Here is a 10,670-nt window from a genome sequence, read left to right on the forward strand (position 1 = left end):
GTCAGTATCCGTATATCTATTTCAATCTCGTTTACCGGCAAGTCTCTTTACTCGTTCCGTAATACAAGATCCCGCAACTTACACTAAGTTACATTGCTTGCAAGGCTTGTGTGTGATGTTGTATTACCGAGTGGGCCCCGAGATACCTCTCCGTCACACGGAGTGACAAATCCCAGTCTTGATCCATACTAACTCAACTAACACCTTCGGAGATACCTGTAGAGCATCTTTATAGTCACCCAGTTACGTTGCAACGTTTGATACACACAAAGCATTCCTCCGGTGTCAGTGAGTTATATGATCTCATGGTCATAGGAATAAATACTTGACACGCAGAAAACAGTAGCAACAAAATGACACGATCAACATGCTACGTCTATTAGTTTGGGTCTAGTCCATCACGTGATTCTCCTAATGACGTGATCCAGTTATCAAGCAACAACACCTTGTTCATAATCAGAAGACACTGACTATCATCGATCAACTGGCTAGCCAACTAGAGGCATGCTAGGGACGGTGTTTTGTCTATGTATCCACACATATAAATGAGTCTTCATTCAATACAATTATAGCATGGATAATAAACTATTATCTTGATACAGGAATTATAATAATAACTATACTTTTATTATTGCCTCTAGGGCATAATTCCAACAAGTTATCCCTACAAAATCATATAGTCTGGCTATGCTCCATCATCCTCACACAACTAATGTAAATCATGCAAAACCCCGGTATTTGCCAAGTAATTGTTCTTGCACTCTTACTTTCTCAAACTTTTTATAACTATCACGCAATACATGAGCGTGATCCATGGATATAGCACTATAGGTGGAATATAGTGTGGTGGTGGTTGTGAGACAAAAAAGAGGAGATGGTCACATTGACTCGGTGTATCAAAGGGCTATGGAGATGCCCATTAATAGATATCAATGTGAATGAGTAGGGATTGTCATACAAGGGATGCACTAGAGCTATAAGTATGTGAAAGCTCAAAAGGAGAACTAGTGGGTGTGCATCCAACTTGCTTGCTCACGTAGACCTAGGGCAATTTTGAGGAAGCCCATCATTGGAATATACAAGCCAAGTTATATAATGATGATTCCCACTAGCATATGGTAGTGACAAAGCAAGAAGCTCTCAATCATGAAGAACATGGTGCTATTATGAAGCACAAGTGTGGAAGAAGATAGTAGCATTGTCCCTTCTCTCTTTATCTTTTTTTTATTTGGGCTCTTGGGCCTCTTTTTTTTCTTTTTCTTTATTTGGGCTCTTTGGCCTCTTTTTCTCCCTCACATGGGACAATGCTCTAATAATGATGATCATCACACTTTTATTTACTCATAGCTCAAAGCTTAGAACGATGATGACTCTATAGGAAATGCCTCCGGCAGTGTACCGGGATGTGCAACGATCTAGCATGGCGTATGACGTTGAAACAACTCGCTAGCTATCTTACGATCATGCAATGGCAATATGAGAGTCACGGCACAAGCCATGAGACGGAACGGTGGGAGTTGCATGGCAATATATCTCGCAATGGCTATGAAAATGCCATAGTAGGTAGGTATGGTGGCTGTTTTGAGGAAGGCATATGGTGGGTTGTGCACTGGTGAGAATTGCGCGGCACTAGAGAGGCTAGCAATGGTGGAAGGTGAAAGTGCATCTATACCATGGACTCACATTAGTCATGAAGAACTCACATACATATTGCGAAAGTTTTTATTAGTAATCGAAACAAAGTGCTAAACGCATACTCCTAGGGGAAGGGTTGGTAGGTGTTAACCATCGCGCGATCCTGACCTCAACACAAAGGATGACAATCAATAGATCAATTATGCTCCGACTTCCTAACATAGCGGTTCACCATACGTGCATGCTACGGTAATCACTAACTTCAACACAAGTATTTCTAGATTCACAACACCCTACTAACATAACTCTTAGTATTACCAAATCCACGTCTCAAAACTAATTGAGAGGAATCAAAACTTCTCTTTCTACTCAATGCACATGAAGATGGAGGTTTTTGTATCCTCTTTGGGTACCTATCACCTTTGGAACTACTTTCATAGCATAAGCCAACTACCAAGTCACGCACCGCCGTGCTCTAAAAGATATAAGTGAAGCACATAGAGCAAAATTATGTAGCTCAAAAGATATAAATGAAGCACTATGAGCATTCTAGCAAAATCACGATGAGTGCATGTCTCTCTCTCTAAAAAAAAGGTGTGCATCAAGGATTATTGTGACACAAAAAAAAGAAAAAACTCCTACGATACAAGACACTCCAAGCAAAACACATATCATGTGGTGAATAAAAATATAGCTCCAAGTAATGTTACCGATGGATTGAAGACGAAAGAGGGGATGCCTTCCCGGGACATCCCTAAGCTTAGGCTTTTTGGTGTCCTTGAATTTGGCTTGGGTTGCCTTGGGCATCCCCAAGCTTGAGATCTTTCCACTCCTTATCTCTTTGTCCATAAGAACATCACCCAAAACTTGAAAACTTCACAACACAAAACTTAAACAGAAACTCGTGATAACATTAGCACAAGAAAACAAACTACCACCTCTTTAGGTACTGTAGCAACCTTGATTTCTATTTATATTGGTGTTGGGCTAGTGTATTCTCACTTTTCCATGGCTAGTATTGCGACATCCTCGACTTTTGCTAGAGTGATGATTGTAATTAAGAGACAGTGATCCCGCGCTAATGATGCCACGTCATCGTTAATTATATCAATGATCTCGTGTTGGTTGAAACCGAATCAAAGTTCGAAACTTCAAATTAAAGTCGGACGAGAAAAGATTCTATGTTGTTGAAATAATAACGTCGGGGAGTTATAAAGATTACCTAGCGAAGTATAAAAATGAATGAGGCACTTCTGGAAATATTGGTAATCCCAATATATTTAGAAGTGGAGCTTTAAATAAAATAGAGTAAAGAAATATAGTAAATGAAAATAAATAAATAAAAGAAAGGATTAAAAGTATATATAGTAAATTATAAAAGAAAGTAATAGAATTGAATAATAAAAAGAATTAGATTTAATAATAAAAAGAAAGTAATTAAAAGACAAAACAAAAAAGAAAGAGAACCGACCCCCTAGCCCAACTAGGCGTGGTGGCCCAGCCGGCAAGGCCACGGCAACTCGCGGGGGAAACCTTAGCGAACCCTCGGTTCCCCCCCCCCCCCCCCCCCCGCGGTCCCCAGCTGCCGCCGCGAGGGGCGGTCGGTCGCCACCAGCCTTCGAGGGGGTCCTACCCCAGCGCCCCCCACGTGTCCCCAACCCCTCATGGGGGCTCCACCCCCACCGACACCTCCCGCTCTCTCACCCGCGAGGGCCCCTCCCCACCTAACCCTCGGTCACCCCGCACGAGAGAGACCTCTCTCTCTCGGTACTCCACCACCAGCCCCCAGATCTCTCCCACCTCGCCCCCCTGCTCTCCCAGACCCACCGAGAGAAGCGCTCCTCTCTCTCCCGTATCCCCCTCCCGATCCCACCGAGCCGGCAGCCCCTGCCGATCCCCCACCTACCACCCACCAGCAACAAGGCCCCATCGGCCCCACATCCTCCCTCCGCTGACCCGGCCCTCCCCTGCACACGTAGGCCTCCCCATGGTTCCCCGTCGGCCGAGGCTCCCCTCGGCTCCCTCGCCTCCCAGATCCACCCTCCCGTCGGCCCCAACTCCTCCCAGGGACCGAGCCCCATCCCCATAGGCCCCAACCCCCACGCCCCTTCCTCCCGCTCGGTCGAGGAGGGATCGGGCAGGGAGACCTCTCCTCCTCGTCACGCCGGTTGGCAACCTCTGGGAGGCCTCTCCGGCATCGACCGTCCTCACCGGAACCGCGTCACCACCGTCACCGCATCGTCTTCCTCCTCGCCGTCTACTCCGCCTCACGAGAACTCCGGCTTCACCGGGCCCTCTCGTCAACGTCGGTGAGCCCCTCCTCGGGCTCCTCCCACCATCTTCTTCCTCGCGCCGTCCCAGTTCCGTTCCGGCAAACGGCGTTCCGGTCCGACGCCGTTAGGTTCGGGTAGGTGATCTTGGAGTTGTTCCTCTCTCTTTGTGAGGTTGAGAGTTTTGAGAAGTTTGTGTTAACACACAGAGTTATGTGATGAAAAGACAAAGAAAATAATAAAAATAAATGTTGTATTGCGTATGTATGTATGTATGTATAAACGTCGTACGTATTTTGTATGTATGAGATGCACGATGTATGTATTTGCGTATATAGGTATATGGAGAATACTTTAATTGTTTGGTTATGTATGTGTGAGTAAAAATGTGTATTTGGCCTAAAGCCACTTACTGGTGGGGCCAACGCACCCCCGTGTCTATGACAGGGAGGCCCCACACCCTATTTTGAGTAAATGTGAAAAATATAAATATAAAAATAAAAATAATGTTTTATTAAATAAATAAATAGATATATTAATTAATTAATTAATTGGGTAGTTAGAATAATTAGAGTATGACACGTGGGTCCCCCACTAAATTAATCTGATTAATTACTATTCAATCTTAATTAAAAACTTGTGTCTATGACGCTCGGGACCCACTGGTCAGTTGACCAGTCAACTGTTGATGCCAGCATGACATCATGCTGATGTCATAATAGCGTTTAATTAAATTAATTAAATCTGTTTTTAATTCCTAATTATTGAATAAAACTTTAAAAATTAATATAAAATAATCCGTAAGACAGATCAAAATATTTTCAACATGAAAGTTGATCAGCAGAAAGAGACGAACCCGGATACACGGTCCATTCGTGTGTCACGCGTCCCTAGCATAGCAAACGTGGAACATTTCCATCGTTTCCAGTCTGACCTGTAGTAGCCTGAGACCCGGAAAATAGCGTCACGTATTCTTCCGACCCGTCTATGACGGATGTTGCTGCGTTAGCTCATGTCTAGCCTGCATCTTGCCATGTCATGCATTGTGTTGCATCGTTGCCATTATTTATTGTTTCTTCCTCCTCTTCTTACCGGTAGACCCCGAGACTGACGCTGCTGTCGGGTACATCTACGACCCTGCCGATCAGTCCTTTGCCGCAGAGCAGCAAGGCAAGCAAACCCCCCTTGATGATTCCTATATCGCCTATGTCTTTCTTCGTACTAATTGCATTAGTATTTTGCTACTGTTGTAGTTAGCTCCTATATATGATGCATAGCCTATTTTTGATGAACTACTACTTTCAGTCATGTACTTAAACTCTGCTTAGTATAGGTGGAGCAGTCATCCCCTCTGACCCCGTAGTTCAGTTGCCCCGCATGTTTTAAAATATCGTTCCCTGCTCGACGAGCCAGACCCGACACATCACACACACACCCCTTAGTTGTACGACGCTACAGGGATACTATCGGGTACCGAGGGTGACACCTCGCTAAGTACTCCTGATGATATCTCTGTAGTATAGCTAGTCGGTCGTGGTTATCGAGGATGATTTCTCTTTCACCATTCCCGACGATGCCTCTGTCGTACAACCCCTCAAGTGTGGGACCCCCAAGGGTGATTCCTCTTAGCCCACCTTGACTGATACATCGTTCGGAATCCAACGAGGGTGATACCTCGGATTCCCCCCAATGTTACAAACCACACAGTTACTCGACCATGTTACTAGGATCACTCGTGATTAGTTGTAAGACGGGTGGATTCTCGCGAGACTGTGTTGATGGCCTAATTAAAATGTTAATGGATTTGGGTATTTGATCTGGGTTGGTAGGAGACCTTTTCGCACTAAGCGGCTACGCGGGAAGAATTATGGGTAGTCGGCGTCGCGGTATCAGCCGAAGCTTTTCAGATGTCAACAATGTAGCGGCGCGCGCCCGAGTGGTCACGAGATGCATCGCGCTTGTGATAAGGGATGCTAGGACTGACGTCGGCCGCCCACGCCACGTGAAGGAGCGCGAAGGGGAACTGGGCCCACGAACCCTTTGTGCTTAGGAGTTAGACCGGCGGGCTGGCTTCTCTAATTAGTCTTAGGTGGGGCTGCGACGTGTCGATATACCGAGGCCGGGCAGGACCCAGAAAAGTGTGTCCGGCCAGAGTGTTATCGAGCATGACGGGACATGTGGTGCACCCTTGCAGGGATGAAAATTAACTATTTGAATAGTCGTGTCCACGGTTACAGGACGACTTGGAGTTGTGCCCTGATCTTATACAACTACAATTGTTACTTAACTGGATTATTAGTTGCCTCGGGATTGCTTCCTAGCAGGGAGTCGAGGGAGGATCTCTAGGCGTGACCTCACTTTAATTATGCTGCAACAATATGACTATTAATGTTTTACCCCTGTTCTACTCTCGTCTATTGCTGCAAGACCCTGAAGATGCTAGTCTTCGTTAGGACTAGGCCTTCTCTCTCTAACCTCGCATTGCTGTAGTGAGTCCACATATAACCCCCCCCCCCTTCTTTTATACTGATGCATACTTAGAATAGTTCTGATGTAATACTTGCGAGTACTTTGGATGAGTACTCACCGCTGGTTTGCTCCCCCTTTGTCCCCTTGATCCGTTTGCTACGACCAGATGATGGAGCCCAGGAGATGGAGGTCCCCGCCGATGATGAGTGCTACCCCGACGGTGCCTACTACTACGTGGAGGCCGCTGATGATCAGGAGTAGTTAGGAGGTTCCTAGGCAGGAGGCCTCTCCTCGTTCGATCGTTGTATCTTTTGTGCTAGCCTTCTCTAAGGCACCCCATGTTTTATGTCTGTACTTAGATCTTTGTTGCTTTCGCTGACTGGTGTGTTTATCGAGCTTCTGTATTCTAGCCCTCGAGGCCCCTGGCTTGTAATATGAAGCTGTTATTGTTTTATTTGTATCTAGAGCTGTGTTGTGGTATCTTCCCGTGAGTCCTTGGGTTTGATCATACGCATTTGCGTGTATGATTAGCGTACGGTTAAAACGAGGGCGTCACAAGTTGGTATCAGAGCCGACTGCCTGTAGGTAGCTCCCTTTCCAACTCCTTGACTGAAGTTGAGTCTAGTGTTTAAAAAAACTTTACTAACACCGATGTTGTGGCTTACGGGCCCACATCTCAATTGGGTGGTATTAGTATCTTTTACTCCTTTCCTATACTCTGGGTTCTACTCTCTCTTCTCTTTCAGGTCAAAGATTTTACTAACTCTAACATTAGGTTTTCGTAATCACATCGACCCGGAGCGCTGGACTATCTACTCTTTTCTCCTGAATATATATTACACACACTGTCATTTGACATCCGTCAATCTTATTTTCAGATGCGCCCCGCAAGACAGCATGTGCGCCTGACACAGGCCACTGAGACGACTGGGTTCCCGGCCATTTTGGTCGACCTCCTGACCAGGCTGGGATATCACTGGTACCCCAAGTACACTGTGTTCAAGGATTTTTGCGAGTACAACGAGTACCAGTACCAGGCCAAGGTTTGCATCTTCGACCAGATGGGCGGCGAGACCCTCGAGCGCCACGTCTTCTGTGGTATTGGAATGTCGGTCGAGATGGCCATCCATGATGCGGCCTACATCGTCATCACCCGTCTCCGTGGAGCGTACCCTCACCTGGAGGAGAGCCCTTTCAGACACATACCTCATGCTCCTGTTGGGGATGAGATTGGGTATGATCTCACTACCTACGCTTCTGACGTTCGGGAGCACAGCGACCGTTCCAACGTCGCTGTCTGTGCCCCCTATGTGACGCGTCGCTACGAAGCGCGGTTTCTGGTGCAGTACACTGAGGCACTGGATCATGCTTTCCGAGCTCTAACTGTGGAGTTGTATGCTACGCGCGCTCGTCTTTATGACGCGTTGACAGAGTTGCAACCATCACACTGCCCGAGGGTTCCCCCTATGCGCATCCGCAAGCCGAGCAGGACAGAGCTACCATCAGCTCTCGAGTGGACTGATGTTGGGGGTAGAACCCCTGCACTTGGACCTCAGCTCCTCGAGTGGATGCGGTACCCTCACCAGAGTCACAACGGGACACAGGGTCCTGTTCCTACCTTCTATCATCGCCAGCTACCAGGATTCGTTCGTCCTCTCTGACCATGATGTAGCCTTATCGCTATATCTCGTTGTGGTACTCTTCCACCGCGTGCCTGCGTGCCGCCTAGTGAGTCGAGGGTATCGTCCAATGCGTCCAGGCTATCGCCAAATTTCGAGTTTGTAATCGTTGGTCTGTAATCGAACTTATGTACGTGTATGTATGTCGAACTCAACTACTATGAAGTATCTATCGCATTTCCCTTTCATCATGCTTGATTACCTCATGTATGCATGCGATGCCTTTGCAATTACTTTAAGCTAAACTACCCCTGTTAAATATTTAATAGGATGGTTAGACCAGCTGGCCGCCCGCGTGCCCCTGCCAACGATGCACCACCCCCGCCTCCTGAGTATATGGCGGGGATGATCCAACAGTTTGAGTTGAACCGCCAGTTTATGCAAGGGCTCATGGATCAGTTCCAAAGGCCGAACATGAACCAACCGCAAGGTGTGACACTGCAAGACTTCTGCCACCTCAACCCTGCGATCTACTGCAGCTGAACTCAGCCTCTTGATGCTGATGACTGGCTCCGTGACATTTCTTATGAGCTGGAGTCTGCCGAAGTGCCCCTCGCGAGCTATGTCAATTTTGCCACCTACTTCCTGAAAGGTCCCGCTGCTCAATGGTGGGACAGCCACAGGCGCTCTCAGCCCGATGGAACTATCATCACTTGGGAAGAGTTCAAGGCTCCTTTCCATGCTCGCTACATTCCTCACGGAATCATGGACTGGAAGAAGCGTGAGTTCCGCAACCTGGTCCAGGGCAACAAGGATGTGGATGCTTATCAGCGGGAATTTCTGGATTTATCTCGCTATGCTGAAGAAGACATTGCAAATGATGTACGCAGACAGGAGAAGTTCCGTGAAGGCCTCCACCCTGATATCAAGCTCACACTCCTCGTTCAGGACTATGCTGATTTCGCCACCCTGGTGAACAAGGCTATTCAGGTTGAGACTGGTCTGCAGGAATACAAGGATAGCAGCAAGCGCAACCATGACATGGGCTCATCTTCGGGCTCATCTACACAGAAGCAGAAGATCTGGATTCCCAATAACATGTACCATGCACCTGGTCCTGCTCTGAGGTCGTCCTATGCTGCACCTCGCCTGCCTCCCCCACCACCTAGGCAGCCGAGGCTTCCAGCTCCACCGCCTTGAGTTCCTCCTTCTCGTCCCGAAGATGGGATGTGCTTCAAGTGTGGCCGTCCAGGTCACCGTGCTAGAGACTACAGGCAGAATCTGAATCAGCTGAGACTGCCCTCAACTGGAAGTGGCAACAACCAGAACCGCAACTTCAACGCTAAGCCTGCTTATGTTCGTGGTTAGGCCAACAACATTGATATGGGTCAAGCTCAAGACCAGCCTGCTACCGTGATGGGTACACTTCTCGTTAACTCAGTACCTACTTCTGTATTGTTTGATACAGGAGCATCGCATTCCTTTATGTCGGAAAATTTTGCATACATGCATGACATTAGGAGCGAAGAGATGAACATCCCGATAGTGGTAAACACCCCTGAAGGCGAATGTCGAACCTCTGTGGTTTGCCCCCATGTTCCAGTTGAAATTGAAGGATTAGAATTCCTTGCCAACCCCATCCTACTAAAGTCATCCAACATTGATCTCATACTTGGGATGGACTGGTTGAAAGCTCATACGGCATCGATCGTTTGTACCACCAAAACCGTCCACCTCCTACACCCTTCAGATGAATTAGTAAGCTACCATGCTCATCTCGTCCGAAATGCTGAGGCACGGTTATATGCCTTGAATGCATTAAATGTGTCGCCTCTTGAAGGGATTGAAAACATTCCAGTGGTCCGAGAATTCCAAGATGTCTTTCGAGAAGAACTTCCGGGAATTCCCCCTGCTCGAGTTGTCGAGTTTGTCATTGACTTGGTACCCGGTACCACTCCTATTGCTAAGCGTCCTTATAAAATGCCGCCACATGAACTTCTTGAACTTAAGCAAGAAATTGACAACTCGCTCCGTCTGGTTTTCATTCGTCCAAGTTCCTCTGCTTGGGGAGCACCTTCTCTCTTTGTTAAGAAGAAGGATGGGACAAATAGTTTGGTTCAAGACTATCGTCCTATCAACTAGGCCACTATTCAAAGCAAATACCCTCTCCCTCGGATAAATGATTTGTATGATCAACTTGTTGGTTCCACCGTCTTCTCTAAGCTCGACTCGAGGTTGGGATACCACCAGATCCGTGTTTGCAAAGAGGATAATCCAAAGACCGCCTTTGTTACTTGTTATGGATCATACGAGTACACCGTCATGTCCTTCGGCTTAACCAATGCACCGGCAACCTTCTCTCGATTGATGAACTATATATTCATGGACTACCTCGACAAATTCGTCGTGGTATATCTGGATGATATTCTGGTATTTTTGAAGAATAAAGAAAAGCATGCTGAACATCTTCGTCTTGTACTGGATAAGCTTCAGGAGCATAAACTCTATGTGAAGTATTCCAAATGTGAATTCTGGCTAGACGAAGTGAATTACCTTGGTCATGTGATTTCCAAGGATGGTATTTTAGTCAACCCCGAACGAATTCAAGCTATCCTTGACTGGACTCCCCCGAAGAATGTCAAGCAACTCAGAAGTTTTCTCGGACTCGCCAGCTATT

This window comes from Hordeum vulgare, chromosome 3H, assembly GCF_904849725.1.
Source record: "Hordeum vulgare subsp. vulgare chromosome 3H, MorexV3_pseudomolecules_assembly, whole genome shotgun sequence".
Taxonomy (NCBI): Eukaryota; Viridiplantae; Streptophyta; class Magnoliopsida; order Poales; family Poaceae; genus Hordeum; species Hordeum vulgare.